A 21,526-nucleotide genomic window follows, 5' to 3' on the forward strand; every position below is an offset into this window, starting at 1 on the left:
GGGGCATATTGGATAAAACTTTGGATGCACTGTTTTCCAATCTGGTTTTCATAGCCAATCTAGTACTGAAACGCTACACATTATTAACAGTAGCTGCAAGATCTATTTTGGTAAAGTGTCATCAAGTCATATTTTTACAATTTGATGCAATATCAGTTTTTATTATTATTATTATTATGCTTTATTCTTATATACCGCCATACCCAGAGAGTTCTAGGCGGTTTACATCAATTAGCAAATGATCTGCATTGAATAGCAGATTTACAACAAAATTAGAAGTAGGTTTACAAAATTAGAAGCAGATTTACAGCATAATTAGAAGTAATTTTTAACAGTATTTTTAACAGCAAATTGCAGGCTGAATTACGATAAATTACAGTGATTTGCCGCAGTCAGCCGTGAAATTACAGCGATTCTTAACTGTCTGCAAAGAGTGCAGGTTTACAACAATATTACAGAAATTGCAGGTTTGATCTAGCTAGGTAGGGGAGGTAGAGAGTGGGGGAGGGAGGGACTGGTGAAGGCGGAAGGGGGCAGGGGTGGGGTAAGTGTCATGTGAGGTGAATGGATTATTAAGGGTCGTGTTTGCTGAAAAGGTACGTTTTTAGTAGTTTTCTGAATGATAGGTAAGTGGGGGCCTCGAGTATCATCTGTGCTAGCCATGGGTTCGACTTGGCTGCTTGGAAGGCAAAAGTTCTATCAAGGAATCTTTTGAGAGGACAGTGTTTAGGCGAAGGGAAGGCGAACAATTGAGTTCTCCGTGATGTCCTGTTGCTGCAGTAAAGGTTAAAGTGTGTGTTTATGTAACTTGGGGAGGAGCCGTTAACCGATTTGTAGCAGAAGCATGCAAATTTAAAAAGAATTCTAGATTCAAATGGTAGCCAGTGTAGTTGGTGATAGAAAGGGGTGACATGTTCCCATTTCTTTAGGCCAAAGATGAGGCGCACCGCGGTATTTTGGACTATTTTTAGTCTCCTGGTAGTTTTCTTAGTGGCGTTAAGGTAGATGATATTGCAGTAGTCGAGGATGCTGAGGATGGAGGATTGTACAAGTAGGCGGAATGCATTGTCATAGAAGTGTTTTTTTATGGTGCGAAGTTTCCAAAGTACCGAGAAGCTTTTCCTAATTATGAGGTCGGTATGGTTATCTAGAGATAAGTTTTTGTTCAGCGTGACTCCCAGAATTTTTATGGTCGGATCAAGGGGGAAGGTCTTTCCTTTTAGTTGAATTGTGGTTTCCTTAATTTTATCTTTGGGGGAGGCTAAGAAAAATTTTGTTTTGTCTGGGTTTAATTTCAGTCTGAATGAAAGCATCCAGAGTTCTATCTGGTTGAGAGTGTTTGAGATGTGGTCGAGTAGTTCTTGTGAAAAGTTGGTTAATGGGATGGTTATTGTGATATCGTCTGCGTAAATGAAGAATTTGAGATTTAGGTTGTGTAAGAGTTTACCTAGTGAGGCTAGGTATATGTTGAATAGGATGGGGGATAGGGGGGAGCCCTGTGGGACCCCGCAGGTGTTGTCCCAGCAGTATGAGAAAGAGTTATTCTTGAGTACCTTGTATGATCTATTTTGTAGGAACCCCTGAAACCAATTGAGGACCTGGTCTGAGATGCCTATGTGCGCTAGGCATTCCAGGAGAATGGTGTGGTCGACCAGGTCAAAAGCACTGCTCAGGTCGAGTTGTATGATCAGGGCACTTGAGCCCTGACTGAAGAGTGTGAGGAGGTGGTCGAGAAGGGAAGCTATGATGGTTTCAGTGCTGTGGTCCGCCCGAAATCCTGATTGGTTGTCACTTAGAATGTTGAATTTTTCAAGGTATGCGGAAAGTTCCGCTTTTACCAATCCTTCCGCTATTTTGGTAAATAGGGGGATGCTGGCGATCGGCCTATAATTAGATGGGGAGTTTGGTGGTTCTTTCTCATTTTTTAAAATTGGGGTGATCATTATTTGACCCTGCTCCGACGGGAAGTTACCTTTGGATAATAGGTAATTAACCCATGTCATCATTTTTGCTTTAAAATGGGGGGGGGGCCGTTCTCATGATTTTTGGTGGGCATGTGTCCAGATGGCAGTAGGAGTGAGTATACTTGTTGTAGTAAGTATTGAAGGTTTGCCAATCGGTTACTGCGAATTGTTTCCAACTAAGGTCGACTTTGGCTCCCGGGTCTGGGTTTGGTGGATTCATGTCTGTGAGGATGGGGAAGAGCTCGAGGGGGTTGGGGCTGGCTGGTAGAGTTGTTCTTATTTTTTGGATCTTGGTATTGAAGAAGTCGGCAAGGGTGTTGGCGGTTAAGGTGGCTTCTTCGTGTAGGTTTGTGTAGGTTTCTATGTTGTAAAGATCGTTGACCAATCTGAAGAGGTTATTGCTATTGGTTTTAGGATTACCGATTTTGTGGGAGTAGAATTTTTTTCTTTTTTCACTAGTGAGGGTTTTGTACTGTTTTAATTTTTGTCTCCATGCCAGTCTGTGTTCTAGCGTTCCGGATTTTTGCCATGATCTTTCGGCTTTTCTGAGGTCCTTCTTGCATTGCAGCAGTTCAGAATCGAACCAGCCCTCTTGGTTGGGGGTTCTTATTCTGCGGGTTTTTTTGGGGGCAATCTCGTTTAGTATATTGGTACTATCTTGTATCCAGGAGGTCATGATTTGTTCCGTATCTTCTATTGGATTGGTGTTGATTTCGAAGTGGGACCAGAATTCCATTGGGTCAATCTTTCCTCTGGTATTGTGGGTTTTGACGGTTCTTGTTTTTTCGCTTTTAGGAGGTTTAAGTTGGCATCCAATGGTGAAGCTACATAGGCGGTGATCGGACCAAAGGGAGTCTGACCAGTTGCCTTGTTTCCAATAAAAAGTGGGATAGGTCTGTTCCTTGGAGGATAGAATTACCAGGTCTAACTGATGTCCTCTTTGGTGGGTTTTGATCGGGGGGTGTTTGTCAAAGCCTAGTTGTGAGAGCAGTGACCAGAAGTCCGCGGTTTCAGGTTGGTCAGTTTGCTCGAGGTGTATGTTGATGTCCCCACACAGTAGGTTGTATGGGCTTGTTAGAGAATTGGTAAGAAGTGATTCAGCGAAGTCGTCTTTGGTCGTGGTCCATTTTTTGGGGGGTATGTAAAATAGAGTGATGGTTAGTGAGGAGGGCAGAGATGTTGATGCTAGGGCGATGGTTAGAATTTCGGAATTAGGTGAAGAGGTTGTGTTAAGAACGGAAGCATTGAGATGGTCTCGGAAGATTATTGCTAGTCCTCCTCCTCTTCCCCATGTTCTGGCTAGGGAGAGTATCTTGAATCTTGGTGGTAGACAATCTTTAATAATGATGTCTTTGTCTGAAAGCAACCAGGTTTCTGTGAGAAGGACAAAGTCGGGGTTGTTTTCAGTTAGCCAGTCTTTGATTAGTGTGGATTTATTTCTCATAGATCTGATATTCAGGTAAAAGCCCTGCAGGGACTGGTGGTTGGTGTGATTGGGTGGGGAGTAGTGGGAGTACGCCAGTTTTTTTAGGGTTCTTAGTTTTTTTGGGTGGGGCTTGGTCGGTTTGTAGTGGTGAGGGGGGTTGTTGGGCAAGTGGGCGTGCGGGTGGTCTTGTGTGGTGTGGAGAGTGTATGTAGTGGTTCTGGGTTTTACCGATCGGTGCAGCGTGATGTGGATGGGATTGATCTTGTGGGCACACTAGATAAACCATGCCATCTGTATTATGTTACCATATCGATCATTTATTATTAAGGGTGTTGGATGAGTTGGGTGGGTTTATCTGGTAGAGTTTATAGAGTTAGTGAATGATATTCTGTTTACCCCATGGCATATAGACTGTGATGTAATTTTGTTTAATATTTATATTCAATCTTTGGGTAAAACCCTAGCTGATTTGGGAATATATTATAATACAGATGGTTTCACACTATTCCAGAAGCCTTTACTGTTAGCAATTATTTGGAGATTATTGTTACTTTTTTTTTTTTTACATTTTTTACTTTATATAGTTAAACAAGGAAAAGACAAATTCTTTGGTTAGAAAAACACTATTCAGAATATACACTATTCAGAATAAAGAGGTAAAGAAATAGGCATTGGTGGTCTTTGCCTTCTCCATGAGCCTTTCCTGAAGGTATTAGGAGTATATTTGTATCCACTTCTTTCTATGGAAACTCAGCTCAAAATCTTAATTATAAAGTTGTTTTAGAGAATGAGACAGCTTCAAAGGATTAGACACGGGTTCCATCAGGATCAGTTTTAAATTTTGACTCAAGCTTATGTTTTGTTGCAACATGATTATTGAAACAACCTATTTCTAGTGCAATGTGTCTCATGGTCCAGCTGAATCCACAAGCTGCTTGTAGAATGCTGTCAATCTTCTTTTGAACTCTGCCTCCTTCCCAGGGAGCTGCTCCTACCCCATCAGTTTTTTTTTTTGTGTGCAAGGAAGTTGCTAAGAAATATTTCTGCTCTGCTCTGTGGTTTTATTATTTTGGGGTATTTTTTCTAAGTGTTCTATTGGAGGCTTGGTGCCCAGAGATTTCCACTTGTTGGGACCTCTGCCTGGGAGAAGATGCAGACTTGCACTGTGGAAGTCTGCTGCTAGCAGAATCAGCCTGCTTTTGTATTTTTTTGAGCACAGGGGCTGTCCCCTGCATAGCTGCTCACATTCCCTGATTTATCAGGAGGTAGAGTGCAGGTTGTTTTGATTCCTTCCTGGTTTGGCTGGGATTAATAGTGGGCCAGCTGTATGATCATCTCCCCCTTTGCGGCGCAAGATTTTCCGGAGTTGAGGCTCAATCCAATCTTGGTGCAACTGGCAGCCCAAAACTGAATCAGGCAGGCACATGGCATAGTGAGTAAGGCTATTATAGCCTATGGGGAAAATCAGGTGGGTCTTCAAAATTGAAATTTTAAAGGTTTTTACAGCCAAGGTCCCCCATCTCTAAATCCCCTTCCCCTGCAATTTTTGTTCTTCAGGGAAGTCCCCACAATCTGTTTTTGATGCAATTTTACTGGCAGTGGCCAGCTTGGATTTTAAACAATCTTTTTTTCTAAAGCCTCCATCTGCCTCAACCCCCCTCAATTTTACTTAAAATTGACAGGGATGATCCCTCAGGCCTTCCTACCCGTATATCATGCCAGGTTTGCACTGGATGGCCGGATGATGAGCGTCCATATCCTGCACACAGCCTAAGGGCAGGAACCTTGGGCTCAGCCTCCTTAAAGTCCTCCAGGGCTGGGGATCCACAGGAGGCACGTTCCCAAGGGGAGAAACCCTTTCCAGAGCCCTCTGAAGAAGCGTTGGCCAAGCGCAGACGTGTGGTGGCCATGGAGCCCAGGAGAACTGGCAGGGGGGTCTCTTCCAGGGTCCTCGAGACCCCCAGTACAAAGCTTCACCCTGGGTTTTGTGAGCCTTATGTGGAATGCCTATTTCAACTGCTGAGAGTCCTCGGTGTCTGCGTTCAGTGCAATGGAGGCAGTGGCATAGGGGATATCCGTTCAGCATGTGCCCCAGCCAGACGAGCTGGACCAGGAGGTTCAGTCTAACATAGATTAGGAGGATAGAAAGTCCAATTCAGTGTTACTGTTGTCCCAGGATGCAGTTTCTCTGCCAGATTCTGGTTCCTCTGAATGAGAGCAGTGATGAAGAAGCAGTAGTGGCCCTAGACCAGGGGAAAGACCTCACAGTGTGCTGGCTGTTCAGAGCCTCTGTGTTCTCATGCATTATTTCTACCTCATTATGAGAATTGAAGCTGGAAGTTCCAACCCTCTTCTTGCAGTGCTCAATTATGAGTGGCTCAATTGCTCTGACAGCGTTCTTTACCTCACATCCAGACATCACAAAACTGGTCACAGACAACAGAATTACCAGAAAGTACCCTGTGGGTGGCTAAGACTATGGCCAAGTTTTAAGTGTAAACAATTTTATTGATGAAATTAGTAAAACAATCTTAAAAAGATTATACATGTCAAAGTCGAGTAAGAAACAATGGAACATTATCAACAGCAAAGAGAAACAGTGATCATCAGTTTTATACATAAAATCAAACAGCACCTATCCAACTATTCCCCACTAACAGACCTAGGTCCATAAATTCCACAAAGCCTTCCAGGGCCCTGGACTCTTATACAACCCCCCCCCACCCCCCTGAAACAGAAAACACCTCCTCCTCAAAGAGCGCTGTCGCATGGCCAAGTTCAAACAAACTATAATCTTCCAGAGCTATTCTCCCCTCCCCAGGTATTCTCCACCCACTCACCCCCGGTACTCTCCACCTAGTCAACTGCGAACAGCCTAAATTAGGATAGCCACATAAGTAGTGCACTACGGCCTTGGAAGACAGCAAATAGGGTTCCCAGATGCGCATGAACAAAAGCTTCCGCTTCCATGACCTCTTGGCATCCCTTGCCTCCCAGGTAGCCAACTGATGCAACTGACTCTGCCAATGCCAGAATGCCGGGGGGTCCTGGACTATCCAATATTGTAGGTTACATTTACGGGCTAACAGGCTCATTTTTCTACATGGCCAAGCTTTAACTGATAGCTCCGGATTTCCAGCAGCTGTTCAGTGAAGGTGGATTCACTGATGGCGCAGATCACAAAATGAACCTCCTTGCCTAATGAAGGAGATGTGATGTCAAAGGATACTCAGGGCCATAAAGTGGATATGGTCCTCAAGCAGCAATTTGAAGCTTTAGACCTAGGGATTAAAGCAGCAGCAGCAGCTCCTTCCTTTATGGCATGTGTCTGCCATACCTGTCTGTCTTGAGTCCCAGACTCGGAGGGCGATGAAGATCCCCAACTGCTCCTAAATGGGGTGGATTTTATAGCGGACACTCTGTATGATATCTGAGTTATAAGCAAGGTGTCAGCCTATACTATCTCTGCCCAGTGGATGCTCTCGATTAAACAGTGGGCAGGAGATTCAGCCTCTAAAACCACTCTGAGCAGACTTCCCTTTCAAGGGAAGATGCTATTTGGCAAGGGTCTGGATGACCCGATGGACAGCATTATGGACCATCACCCTAAGGCAGACGTGTCAAACTCTGGCCCGCGGTGTCATATAATTTGGCCCGCCAGACAATTAACCATTTGTAATTAAGCTGGCCCGCCAGGAGGACGAGGCAGCCGGGAGGAGTAGGCAGACCCGAACTGCACCGGCAACCGGGAGAGTGCAGACGACCGCGAGCGGCAGTAGAGAGCGTCGGGAGCACAGCATCGCACAGTGTGGTGGCCGTGAGACTTGCCCGCCGGAAGGCATCAGCTGTAGATTCACACGCCAAGTTTGAGGCACATGAATCTACAGCTGATACCTTCCAGTGGGCAAGTCTCGCAGCCACCATGCTATGCTCCCGACGCTCTCTACTGCTGCTCGTGCTCCCAGTTTCCTCTCTCCCAACCTTCCCCATTATGGTCCAGCAATTCCTTGTCCCCTCTCTCTTTCCTTCCACCCCTATGGTGCAGCAGCATCCTACTCCTCCCTCCTCTCTCTCTCTTCCCCAGCCCTCCCCCCCCAAAAAAAAAAAAATTGCAGCTTCAATGTTCAGCAGGACAGTGGCTCTGAGAAGACAGCCTACTTGAGAAAGTCAACCTGCTCCAAGAGACATAGCGACAGAAATCCCAATGCTGTGTGCCTTCCCAGATTGTGTAAGCAGCAAACTGCAGACCAGAAATAAAAACCTGCTAAGTGTGTTCTACCACCTATATAACCCATAAAGGAGCATGGAGACCAAAAAAAGGAAAGATGCCAGACCTCCGAGGGAGGGAAGGGAAACGGAAGGAGAGGACAGAGATGGAAGATGGATGGTTAGCATGGAGAAAGAAGGAAATGACAAATGGGCAGGAGACAACCAGAGCCTGGGACCAACAAAAGGTAGAAAAAATAATTTTATTTTCTGTTTTGTGATTACAATATGTCAGATTTGAAATGTGTATCCTGCCAGAGCTGGTGTTAGACAGCGAGCATGAACTAGGACCTAACAGAGAGAGGAAAAGTCTTTTTTATTTATTCTGTTTACACCACAGAGCTGGTATGGGGTTGGAGATATTGTAACCCTATACTTCTACTAAAACTAAGCCTTAGTCACTTAAGGGTCCATTTATTAAGGTGCGCATTTAGCATGCGCTAAATCAGTTAGCATACCTTAATAAAAGGACCTCTGTGTATCTTAATTAAAAATATGGCACGCCACTTAGCCTTTTTTTCAGATTTCGACTCCTTATGTGATTGAGTTTGACACCCCTGCCCTAAGGCCTTGTCCTACAGCAGACCCCAGGTGACTCGAGGTCCAAAATGTGGAAATTTTCAGAGCTCTCGAAGATTCCATCCTTATACAGAATCCCAAGTGACACAGATGTCCTTTCAGTGGGGGTAAGAGACGGAAAGTTCTGGCTCTCATTCCTATACAACCTCCAAGAAAGCACAATGATGCCAGGGCAGGGGCCATCCCCACCAGACAGGGGGTAGACTGTCGACCTTTTGGTCAGTCTGGGCTCAGTTAGACATTAGTAACTTAGTAAATGACGGCAGATAAAGACATAGACCATTGAGTTTTAGAAGATGTTCAAGAAGTTTACAAAACCGAGTTTTGTGCCCAACTTCCAGATTGTAGATGCTTTGGCCAGCCAGCCAGCTGGAGAGAGCTCTCAGAGTCCAGACAATGGTACAAAGGCTATTGGATCTTCCTGACATAGAGCTTTTTTTGGACGAAGAATTGGGCTTGGGCAAATACTCCCTGGGAGTTTTGTTCAAAACGACCTTGGGCCAAGTCTTTCATCCAGAACCACAAAGACTTCGAACCTCCTACAGATGCCATCATCTGTGACTCAGGAATCCTGCTGCTGCCTGCCAAGCTTGGCAAAAGGTATCCCCGGCCAGCTTCAGAGGAAGTCCTCTGCTGACATAGCTTGAGGGTCCTCATTAGCTGGAGTTTATATATTTTATATTTACATTAGAAGCTCTGGCAGAGACTCATTTACAAAGTATGTGTTCTTCCCAATTAATATTTCCAAATTAATCAAGTTCAGGTTTCAAGTTTATTAATTTTAATATATCGACCATTGAAGAGCACCTGGCCGGTTTACAATGTTAAAAAAATTAAAAGGTTAAAATTAAATTATTATGAAGGGAGGGGAAGTGTGAATGTTAAATGGACAAATTACAAGTCCGAACATGAGCTTGGGGGTAAAGGGAGAAGGGAAATTTAATAATTACATCATTAAAAAAACAAATTAAAAGGAGAGGAAGAGAGGGGGAAGATATAACATTAGGAAAGGGGATCGCTTCTAAAGAGCAGTTCGTATTTAGTTTGCTAGCTGTTGGAGAGGATATATTTAAATGCTATGGTATGGGGCGTGGCTTTGAAGCGTATCGGGATGGTCGGGTGAATGATTAGCTCTGTGAAGAAAGGCTAATTATAGCATTATAAATTATTTAAAGTTATTAAGAGTCACATCGGAGTACTTAATTTTGTCATTGTAATGGCTTCGGGTAAGCAAAATAAAAATAGTTCAGCAGGATCAGGATCGGGAAGTGTTAAGAGGTCGAAGCTGGATTCGGCATCCACATCAACGGTTCCACTACCAACGGAAGAAATTGTAGCTGATTAAAGAAATAGTACTGGACAATGCAAAAAGTATACGGGAAGTCAAGGAGGAGGTGGCAAATCTTACAAAAAGAATGCAGTCAGTTGATATAAAAATAGATCAGCTAGAGAAACGTGCCGAGAAATCAGAGGCAGAAATGGTGAATTATAAGAAAGATCATAAAGAAATAGATTTATTAAGGAGAGAGCTGGAGGATTTGTCTAACCGAGAAAGAAGGAATAATTTAAGACTGATTGGGATTCCAGAGGGGATTGAAAAGAATGACCCAATAGCGTTTCTTGTTAATTTTTTGCCGAAAATCCTGCCGATTAAAAGTACATATCCGCTGGAGATAGAAAGGGCACATCAGATCCCAATAAGAAGATCAAATAGTCAGAAGGGTCCACGACCACTGATCTTTAAATTGCTTCGTTATCAGCAGGTTGCAGAGATTATTAAACTAGCAAAAGAAAACAAGAACCTTAGGTGCCAAGATTCAAAGATCTATATTGTGCCAGATTTTGCAAAAGCGACAGCGTATAGAAGAAAACAACTTTTAGAGTTACTTCCGCAGTTAAAATCATTAGGAGCTAGGTATGGATTAATATACCCGGCAATTATGAGGGTTACTTATGAGAACAAAACTTTGAATTTTGAGGATTCAATAAAACTGAAGGAGTTCTTAAATCAGTGTGAGATGCCTATGGTTTCTTAAAGGTAAATCCTGGTTTCTGTAATTTTTTATATATATATATATTGATATTTTTGCTTCATTTATTTTAACTTTAGTACTTTTGAGGAATTGCTAATGAGAGATTTTTAATACACAAAGCCAAAGTTCTTTAATTTGGTATTGATACAGTTAAAATTTGAAAGGGCTCAACGTTCTTTTAATGGCACGTGAACATCTGAAACAGTTACATGGATCAGAGATATATTCGAACGTTGGTTCATAAGGAGAAATAAATACTTGCTTCATGTTTGTGCATATAAGTATAAGTTTAAAGATGATTGGGAATTAAAATGAAAATATTGATGGATATTTTCGATTCAGTGATATGCTGAAATGGTAATGATACAATTGATCAGAGTTGGATTTTGGATTCCAATTAAGAAAGTTCTGGAGGCTGATATCCTTTTTGAAATCAACTTATGCAGACTTTGAATATATGTTGGTTCTAGTCCTCTCTTTTTGGCTAGAACAGATCCTCATAAACATAAAAAGAGATTGAAGTGTTGTTGATTTATTAAGGAGATATTAAGTTCTATATAAATGGAAGGTTGGATTCAATATAGAAAATATTGATAAACTATTGACTGTTAATGCAATGCAGAACTGTGAGTGGGAGGATCTGCCTGTATGATACGGTTTGATCCTTGCCTTGTACCCTACCTTTAATCTATTACCCACCAAACCTAAATAATTTATGTACTCAGTCAAGGTCAATGGATGGTGATGTATGGAAACGTTGCATCACAAGGCTGCACACATTACACCTTGAGACTGAGTTGATCTGAGGGCAGGTTCAGAAATTCAGCCTAATTGCTGCATCGTGAATTCATGGGATAGAAAGTCATGACTTGCCATTGTTTGCAGCGCTTTGGATAAGTTTATTCAGATGCTGTATTTGTGCAAAATGGAAACTATATTGGCAACATTTCAAGTCGCTTGCAAACTGGGACTTTTTGTTTTAAGCCATACTATGATTCTTTTGTGATGGTATGAGCCTGGAAGTCTCATAGAAATTGGTGTATTCTGGTTAAAAAACGCAACATTCTATATGTTATACAATGGGGCTGAAAGATCAAAATAGCTTTGAGATTGCACAGGTCTGCATGGATTTAATAAAGCAGAAATTGAATGTTCTAACTGCCTCCTAACAAGGATTTTATTAGAAGAGCTGTGCAATCTGTCCAGATGTAGACTTCTGAGTGCGTTTCCAGGGTTATGATTCAAGTAACATGAGGAAATCTGTGCACTGTCATCAAAGAAAACCGAGAAGATGGAAAATTGTTGAATACTGTAATTGTCAAAAGAGTCCTTGTATGAGACTTTTGGTTTTAGTCCTATGTCAGGGTATGGAAATAAGGTGGAGAGAAAAATAATTTAATTTCTTTGTTATTTTCTTTTCTGTATGGGTATTAGTAAATATTTTTTCATAATTAAAAAAAAAAAAAGAGGGAATATAATTTATGTGATTTGTATTATATTATTGGGAAGCTTAGTATATTTATTAGAACTGTTTATTGTCTTGGCCTGAGGGGAGTTTTTCATTTACTTGATTTTGCATGTGTGTTTCAAAGTTTGCATTATTAATTTGGGTGGGGTGGGATGGGGGAATAGGGGGAGGAGTTTGGGAGAAGGGGAGGGGATTAGTTTAGATTTTCAGATTGGGGAAAAAGATTATATAATAACTATTTTGTGGATATATGTAGATATTGTAATTAATCGGTATAATGGATTTTAAAATTATTTCATTAAACGTTAATGGCCTCAACCGTCCGATCAAAGGAAAAAAGACATTATTGTACTTAAAACAACAGAATGCGGATGTTTGCTTTATCCAAGAGACTCACCTGTCTGGGGTAGATTCTAAAAAATTAGTGGGTAATTGGGTGAAGTATTGTTTTTTTGCACCTGCGGCAGGGAAAAAGGCTGGAGTAGCTATCCTAATTAATAAAAAATTTTCTGCAATATTCAATATGGTGGCTGCAGATCCTTTGGGTAGATGGTTGCATGTAGACATAAGTATGGGTAATACTACCATGGCGCTGTTTAATGTGTATGCCCCTAATTCAAATCAAATTGAGTTCTTTAAGACTCTGCAACAATTAGTTCTATCACTGGCTGCTACCAGTTTAGTAGTGGCGGGGGATTTTAATGCTCTTATGGATCTTTTAATGGATAAAAAGCCTAGTAAAATTTTAAAGTCATTAGGTTTAGATAATTTTGTACAATCTTGTAATTTAAATGATATTTGGCGAATAATTCATTTTAATGATTGAGAATTTTCATTCTGTTCACATGTTTATAAATCCTTTTCTAGAATTGATTATTTTTTTGTTTCTGATCAATTAATACAGCAGGTTACACAAGCCTCCATAGACCCAATAATTTTGTCAGATCATTTCTTTATTACTCTAATTGTCATTTTTCCAGGTACTTTAGTTAGATTGTGAGCCTTCGGGACAGTAAGGGAATTTCTAAGTACCTATCTTACTTCTAATTTTAATGCACCCTAATGTATATTTTCTGTAAACCACTTAGAACCTAACGGAATTAGCGGTATATAAGAAATAAATTACATTACATTACATCATGGTGGGGTGTGGATTGAATTAAATCTTATTGATCAAGATAATACTAGACCTGTTTGGAGATTTGATAATGCATTGCTTGTGGATCCAAAATTTTGTGAGGATTTTCAGTTAAGAATGAATGAATATTTTCAAATTAATAACACGGAAGGAATTTCTATAGAAACCTTATGGGACGCTTTTAAGGCAACCATGAGAGGACAAATTATTTCATTCTCAGCATATACTAAGAAACAACTAAAAAAGCATTTTTCCACTTTGGAACAAGAAATGAAGGTCTTAGAGTCGAAATTGATTGAGAAGTGGGAACATTCTACGTTATAAGCTCTTTTAAAAGCTAAATGTAAGTATAATGAGATTTCTTCTAAATTAGTAAGGAAAGATATTTTTTCTCAGCAAGCTTTGTATTATGGAAGCTCAAATAAGGCGGGAAGATTATTGGCGAATTATCTTAAAAAAAAAAAAAAAGAAAGACAAAAATAAGTGTAATTAAAGATGATAAAGGTGATACTCTCAAATTGGACCTATATTAAAACAATTTTTAAATTTTTATAAAGCCCTTTATTCTTCTGAGCCTTATTTAGATAGAGAAAAGGATGGTTTAGAATTTTTGAAATTAATTGAAGGTCCAAAAGTTCCTGATCATATAAAAAGAAGTCTAGAAGAGCCGATATCACTAAAAGAACTACAAACAGCATTGAAGTTCCTTAGAGTAGGGACCGCTCCACGTGGTGATGGTTTTACGGTAGAGTTCTATAAATCATTCCAAATTACCCTAATACCTTATTTATTAAATTTGTATCAGACTCAACTAAATAAAGGTTGTATTTTAGGCACTATGGCAGAATCATTAACAATTGTTTTCCGAAGCCAAATAAAGATCCTATGTTGGTTTCAAATTACAGGCCTATTTCTTTAATCAATGTAGATGGTAAATTGTTGGCTAAACTTTTAGCCATGCGTTTGGCTAAGGCTCTTCCTTATATAGTTGGTATGCACCAAACAGGTTTTGTTGCTCAGAGACATTCTTCAAATAATACCAGACTGGCCTTTCATATGTTATATCTAACAAAAGACATGAATGATCCGGCTTTCTCTGTATCCTTGGATGCAGAGAAGGCCTTTGATCGCGTAGAATGGACCTTTAAGTATCATTCTGGTTTTCAAGTGTAAGTTGGATGCACACCTCCTTGCAAATCACATTGAGGGATACGGGTAATCAGGGTCTCCATCTGGGAGCACCTGGCTTGGCCTCTGTGTGTGCGGGTCGCCAGAATAGATGAACCTAAGGTCTGATCCGGTGAAGGCATTTCTAGTACAGTATTGGGGTTCAAGAAGGGATTTGGCAATTTTCTGAAGGAAAAGGGGATAGAAGAGTATGGATAGAGGATTACTACACAGGTCCTCGACCTGATGGGCCTCTGCGTGTGCGGACTGCTGAGCATGATGGACCTCTGGTTTGACCCAGCGGAGGCACTGCTTATGTTCTTATGTGTGGTTTGGTATTGGTTCAGGATTTATTCAAATGATTCAAACATTGTATAGCTCCCCTGTTGCTAGATTATATATTAACAATAATTTTTCAGATTGCTTCAAGTTGCAAAGGGGGGTTAGACAAGGCTGTCCCTTGTCTCCTTTGCTTTTTGATATAGTACTTGAACCCTTATTATTATCTGTTCATCAAGTAAAGGAAATACAAGGTATTCCGCATTCTAGAAAGGAATATAAGGTATCGGCTTATGCAGATGATATATTGCTTCATTTGAGAAATCCTGAGACAACCATTCCATGTTTACTTGAATTGATTGAAAATTTTGTCAAATTCTCAGGTTATAAAATAAATTGGACTAAGTCAGAAGTTCTTCCTCTAAATGTACATTGTACAAAAGGTTTATTTGATTCATTCCCTTTTATTTGGAAAGAGGAAGGAATAAAATATTTAGGACTTTGGATAAAAAATACACTCGAAGAGACAATGAAAGTGAATGAAAGAACTTTATTACAAAAGGTAACAGAGTTAATGTGAGCAATGGAATCCTTTATATCTATCTTGGTAGGGAAGAGTCCAAACTATTAAGATGATGATTTTGCCTGTTGTTTGTTATCAAATGGGTATGATACCAGTTTTTTTCAGGGGTCTTTTTATAAAAAGTTAAACAGTATTCTTACTAAATTTATTTGGCTGGGTAAAAGTGCAAGAGTTGCCTTAGTGTCTTTACAAAGGCCAATTGCGGAGGGTGGGGTAAATTTTCCCAACTTCTATAGATATCATCAGTCATATATTATGCGCCAGGGTATGTATTGGGTCCTCCCAGAGCTCATGGATAAGCTTCCAGATTGGTTATGGTTGGAATGGCAGCTCATGTTTCCTATTAGGCTTCGTCATCTTCTTAGCATCAAAATGCCTAGTTTAAGTAAAAATAACAGAATATTAATGGACACATGGAAAACTGTATGATATGTTAATAATTTAACACCTATTCCAATTCAAAAATCTACATATCAAACTATATGGCTAAACTCCAGGATTCAAATAAGCGGTTTCAAGATTGTCTGGAAGGATTGGATTTCAGCAGGAATACGTACCTTAGATCAGTGTTCTTCAACCTTTTTACACCTGTGGACCGGCAGAAATAAAATAATTATTTTGTGGACCGGCAAACTACTAAGACTAAAATTTTTTTTAAAAACCATCGCTGCCCCATCCCCGCGAGCTCGGTCCCACAAACCATCTGATCCCATCTGCACAAGCCTCAAATAGTTATGATTTTATATTGAACATATTTTATTAAAGTATAAAAAGAAACAATATTCTATACAATTGTCATTTTATAAATACAAATAATACATGGCAAAGATCAACAAAAATCCTGTCTCCCCTCCCCTTCACATATATCCCCTCTACTATCAAGAAAACTGAATAAGCTAAATTATTACTGAATGCTACACAAATATCATGTAATAGAATACCACAGTCACACATGACAGGAATGTTAGGGGAGTAGAACTAGGGCAACTGCCCCCTGGTCAGAGAGAGCCCTAAGCCAGCTGGAAGCTAAAGAAGTAGTGCCTGGGCTTTGCACTCCCCAGTTATGTCTAATAAGATACATACTTCAAATCTGATATATTTGAATCACAAGATAGAAATAAAATTATTTTTTTCTACCTTTTGTCATCTCTGGTTTCTGCTTTCATTGCCTTTTCACTCTCTTCCATCCAGCGTCTGCCCTAAGAATATAAGAATTGCCACTGCTGGGTCAGACCAATGGTCCATCATGCTCAGCAGTCTGCTCACGCGGCGGCCCTCTGGTCTAAGGCCAGCACCCTAACTGAGACTAGCTCTACCAGCGCACATTCTTGTTCAGCAGGAACTTATCTAACTTTGTCTTGAATCCTTGGAGGGTGTTTTTCTCTATAACAGCCTCTGGAAGAGCGTTCCAGCTTTCTACCACTCTCTGGGTGAAGAAGAACTTCCTTACGTTTGTACGGAATCTACCCCCTTTCAACTTTAGAGAGTGCCCTCTCGTTCTCCCTACCTTGGAGAGGGTGAATAGTGTTTTTCTCTACTAAGTCTATTCCCTTCAGTATCTTGAATGTTTCGATCGTGTCCCCTCTTAATCTCCTCTGTTCGAGGGAGAAGAGGCCCAGTTTCTCTAATCTTTCGCTGTACGGCAGCTCCTCCAACCCCTTAACCATCTTAGTTGCTCTTCTCTGGACCCTTTCGAGTAGTACCGTGTCCTTCTTCATGTACGGTGACCAGTGCTGGACACAATACTCCAGATGAGGGCGTACCATGGCCCGGTAAAGCGGCATGATAACCTTCTCTGTCTCTTCAGTCCAGCATCTGCCCCCCCCCCACCCAATTTGGTCTGGCATCCATCATCTTCCTTCTGTTCCCCTCAAGGTCTGGCATCTCTGTCCTTCCCTCCCCCCTGTGGTTTTTAGCATCTCTCTCTTCTCATTTCCTCCACTCAGATCTGATATCGTTCTCTGCTCTCTCTTCCCTTTTCTTCTCTGGTCTTCCTTCTCTATTTTCTGCCTCCATCTAAATTAAATTCTTTCTTACTATTTAGTCCTTTTTCACTCTTTTCACTGTGTCTACCCACAGCTTGTCACTCCTTTCCCTCACCCCTCCATTATCTTACTATTTTCTTCCCCCTTTATTTATCTCCTTCCATCCAGTATGTGTTCTTTCCTCACTTCCATTCAGCATCTGCTCTCCCCTCTCAACTGACATCCATCTGCCTTCTGCTCTCTCTCCCTTCTTCTCACTTCCATCATCTGTCCCCTTCTCTCTCTCATTTCCTCCATTCCATCATCTGCCCCTTCTCTCTCCCCCCCCTCCAACTTCCATTATCTGCCCCCCTTCCCCTCACCTTTGCGGGTCACTTTCTTTCCCCTGAGGTGGCTCATATCAAAGGGGAAGCTTTGGCCGAGCAGAACCGCTTGCAAGGAACAGTGGAACTTACTTGATTGATGTCGATGCTGGGGCCCGTTGCCGTTTGAAGATGAAAAAAAAGGTAGAAAAAAGGGACCTGCAAAGGCGAGAGGAAGGGAAACCTCCAGGACAGCTGCTCTTTGCCCTCCTTCAGTGGCCCAAGAATCCAGACCAACAGCGGCAGCTCTGTGTATTTTTAACTTCGGCACAGAGCTGCCCCTAATCAATAGTTTAGCGCGGTTTCATGAGGCAGCCTCGGGGCCTTTGCTAGGCTGGCCCGCTTCGATGATGCGATGTGGGCCGGCCTAGCAAAGGTCCCGAAGCTGCCTTATGAAACCGCGCTAAACTATTGATTAGGGGCAGCTCTGTACCGAAGTTAAAAATACACAGAGCTGCCGCTGCTGGTCTGAAGGTGCGGAGACAAGGCAGGAGGCAAACGCGGTGGAAGGCAGGAGTCCCGGCACCGCAACTGCAACAGGAAGTTGCAAGTCAGCTGACGCCGGCCTTTCGTTGCAGCGTGGACCGTATACTTCGCGGATCGGCAAGATTTTTTTGCAGACCATCACCGGTCCGCGGACCGGCGGTTGAAGAACTGTGCCTTAGATGATGTTATATCTAATGGTAAACTGCTTGATTTTTCACAGTTGCAACATAAATTTGGCCTGGATAAAAAACAAAATTATAAATGGTTGCAACTGAAGCAGGCTATTCAGGCAGGGTTCCCTGAATGGAAATCTCTTAATAATCAATTTAGTTTAGAATTCTTATGTTTCCAGGCAGACTTCCTGGGGCCCCAGGCCGCACAGTGGTACAAATTATTATCTGAATATTTGAATAAGAAACCAAAATCTGGACTTAGAAATATTTGGAGCATTGAGATTAAGCATCAAATTAATGCATCTCTATGGCCACGTATTTGGTCCTGGAGGATGAAGTATGCAATGTCTGCATCTATGAGGCAAACATGGTTTTTCCTGTTGCATAGAGCACTCTGGACCCCTATTCGTTTACAAAAATTGGATTGCTCTAAATTTAATAGATGTTGGCATTGTCATCTCGATGCTGGAACTTTAGATCATTTATTGTTTCACTGTCCATTTATTAAGGCTTTTTGGCAGTCGATTTGGGATCAAATAAATTGTTTGTTAGAAAATTATGTAGCACTGTCGTATGACACAATTTTATTTGGCATTTCAGTGAGAGCTAAGAGCCAAATATCTACTAATAATAACAAACTTTTAATGATTTTGACAGGAGTTGCCATTCAACAAATAACATATAATTGGAAAGATTGTACAAGATTGAATTATAGTTTTTGGTGGAATTCAGTGTGCCACTTGTATAAAATGGAAAGGGCGTTAGCAGTTCAGAAAGGTTATTTTAATAAATTCAAGGATGTGTGAGGGTCATTAATAAATTACTGTAATGATTAATAAAATACTGTAATGAATAATATATCTATTCCCTACTTAACATAAATATGAATATGGGGTGGGGGGTGGGTTTCTAAAATTTAATTATTGATTGTGATGGGAATGTTATAAGGTATATATGATATTATATATATAATTTAATATTAATCTGGTGGGGGATGGGGTTAAATTTTATTTTCGAGAGAAGTTGTAGAATTTCAAGTGATGTGTTATTTTAATTGTTGATATTTTTTGTGCACTTGATGTAAAATATAAAATGAATAAAGAATTTAAAAAAAAAAATGCTATGGTATGCGTCTTTGAATAAGAATGTTTTTAGTTTAATCCTGAATTTGTCGAGGTGGCATGGCATTCCATAGAGTAGGAACTACAACGGAGAAGTTAGTTTTCCTAGTGTCTTTGCTTATTTGTAAATGGGTCTCTACCAAAACCTTTAATTCAGTAGCATAATTAAATGAAATAGTTACTTCTGAAGTTTAGGGGGAATGGGCAGGGACGGAGGAGATTATTTGTAGGTACTGGCGGCGATGGATTTGATTCCAGTCTAGACGGTGTTTCTGGTGGCGATTTACATCAGTGAGACTAGTTTCTGAGTTACAAGCTCTGTCCTGCAGGAAACTGTTCCTTAAATTTATGGAAGCAGAGCTCTCCTTGCACACAGTTCTGTCCTTACCGAAAGTAGTCTTGGCCTTTTATATCAATCAGGAATCCCGTTTGCCCACTTTTCACCATAAGGGGTCTAACAAAAAGGATAAAGCGTTGCATTTGCTGAATGTCATACGAGTGCTTCTCCGATACCTCAAGGTTACCAATGATTTGTTTTGACCAGTCATGCCAAGAAAGGGAGGCTGGCGTCTTAAAGCCTCAATTTCCAGATTTATTAAAATGGCCATTTGTCCGCGTATGTGGGCTGCTGTAAGCAGGTGCCAATTGCATTGAAAGCGCACTCCACTGGAGGAATCATTGCCTCATTGGAGGAAACTGGCAGTTTCACCTGAGGAATCCTGTAGAGCAGCTACTTGGTCTACCCTTCTTACCTTTACCAGGTTCTATAGTATGGATGTAGCAACCAGGAAGGACGCTGCTTTCAGGTCCTCCGTTTTGAAGGCAGGCTCAGCGGGCCCACCCTAAACTCCAGTGACTGCTTTGGTATGTGTCTAGCTTTTAGGACCACTAGACACATTGCACTAGAAAGAAAGATTAGGTTCTTACCTCAATAATAAGAACATAAGCAGTGCCTCTGCTGGGTCAGACCAGAGGTCCATCACGCCCAAAAGTCTGCTCACACGGTGGCCCATCAGGACCAGGACCTGTATAGTAATCCTCTATCTATACCCTTCTATCCCCTTTTCCCTCAGGAAATTATCTAATCTATTCTTGAACCCCAGAACCGTACTCTGTCCTATCACACCCTCCAGAAGCGCATTCCAGGTGTCCACCACCCTTTGGGTGAAGAAGAACTTCTTAGCATTGGTTCTGAATTTGTCCCCTCTTAATTTTTCCGAATGCCATCTCGTTCTTGTAGTTTTTGAAAGTTTGAAGAATCTGTCCCTCTTCACTTTCTCCATGCCCTTCATGATCTTGTAAGTCTCTATCATGTCCCCTCTAAGTCTCTGCTTTTCCATCGAAAAGAGCCCCAGTTTCTCTAATCTTTCAGCATATGAAAGGTTTTCCATACCTTTTATCAATCGTGTCACTCTTTTCTGAACCCTCTCGAGTATCGCCATATCCTTCTTAAGGTACGGCGACCAATATTGGACACAATACTCCAGATGTGGGCGCACCATCACCCTTTACAACGGCAGGATAATTTATTTTGTTCTGGTTGTAATACCTTTCTTGATAATACCTAGCATTCTGTTCGCCTTCTTAGAGATCGCTGTGCACTGTGCCGACGGCTTCATTGTCTTGTCCACTAGTACCCCCAAGTCCATTTCTAGGCTACTTTCACCCATTACCAGCCCTCCCATCGTATAGCTGTACATCGGGTTCCTGTTTCCTACATTCAAGACTTTACATTTCTCTACATTCAATTTCATCTGCCATCTTTTCGCCCACTCTTCTAGTTTGTTCAGGTCCCTTTGTAAAGCCTCACAGTTCTCTTTAGTCCCAACTCCACTAAATAGTTTGGTGTCGTCTGCAAATTTTATTACTTCGCACTTCGTCACTGTTTCTAGATCATTTATAAATACATTGAACAGTAGCAGTCCGAGTACCAACCCCTGCGGAACATCACTCGTGACCCTCCTCTAGTCCGAGTAGTGGCACTTCACTCCCACCCTTTGTTTTCTACCCGCCAACCAATTTTTGATCCATATATGTACGTCTCTTTCCACCCCAATCTTCTTTCTTGTAGATTTGTCTAGTGGTCCTGAAGCCCCACCCTGTCAGTAGGCTTTGCCTGCCTTCTACCTTAAGATCAGTCTGACTCTGGAGAATTTTCTGTCTCTCAGATGAACTAAGCGAATAAAAAAAAAAGGATAACAACTTCAGTACAGAATCCTATGTCTTCTAACAGAAAGAAGTTTGCTTAGGTAAGAACCTGATCTTCCATTAGCTTTGGAAATGTTTTGAGATCAACTCCAGTGTGGTATTGCTGCAGACCGCAGTCTTACGTTCTTATCACTTTTACTTGAACACAGTAATAAAATGAGGTGTCCTGTAAACAAAAAGTCCTTAATTCTGATTTCTACTTACCTTTTCAACTATTTTCTTATGGGTCCTTTTACTAAAGTTGACAGTGCGGGCCGGCGCAGTAAATACTCTGACGCCCAAAGGAAT

General features: G+C 41.2%; 1 protein-coding gene across 5 annotated transcripts in view; it reads left to right on the forward strand.

The window, feature by feature from the left end:
* The window catches only part of ZBTB11 (zinc finger and BTB domain containing 11), a 126,504-nt gene that overhangs the window by 36,220 nt on the left and 68,758 nt on the right, over positions 1-21,526 (forward strand). The window lies entirely within an intron of this gene.

This window comes from Geotrypetes seraphini, chromosome 4 (assembly GCF_902459505.1).
Source record: "Geotrypetes seraphini chromosome 4, aGeoSer1.1, whole genome shotgun sequence".
NCBI lineage: Eukaryota > Metazoa > Chordata > Amphibia > Gymnophiona > Dermophiidae > Geotrypetes > Geotrypetes seraphini.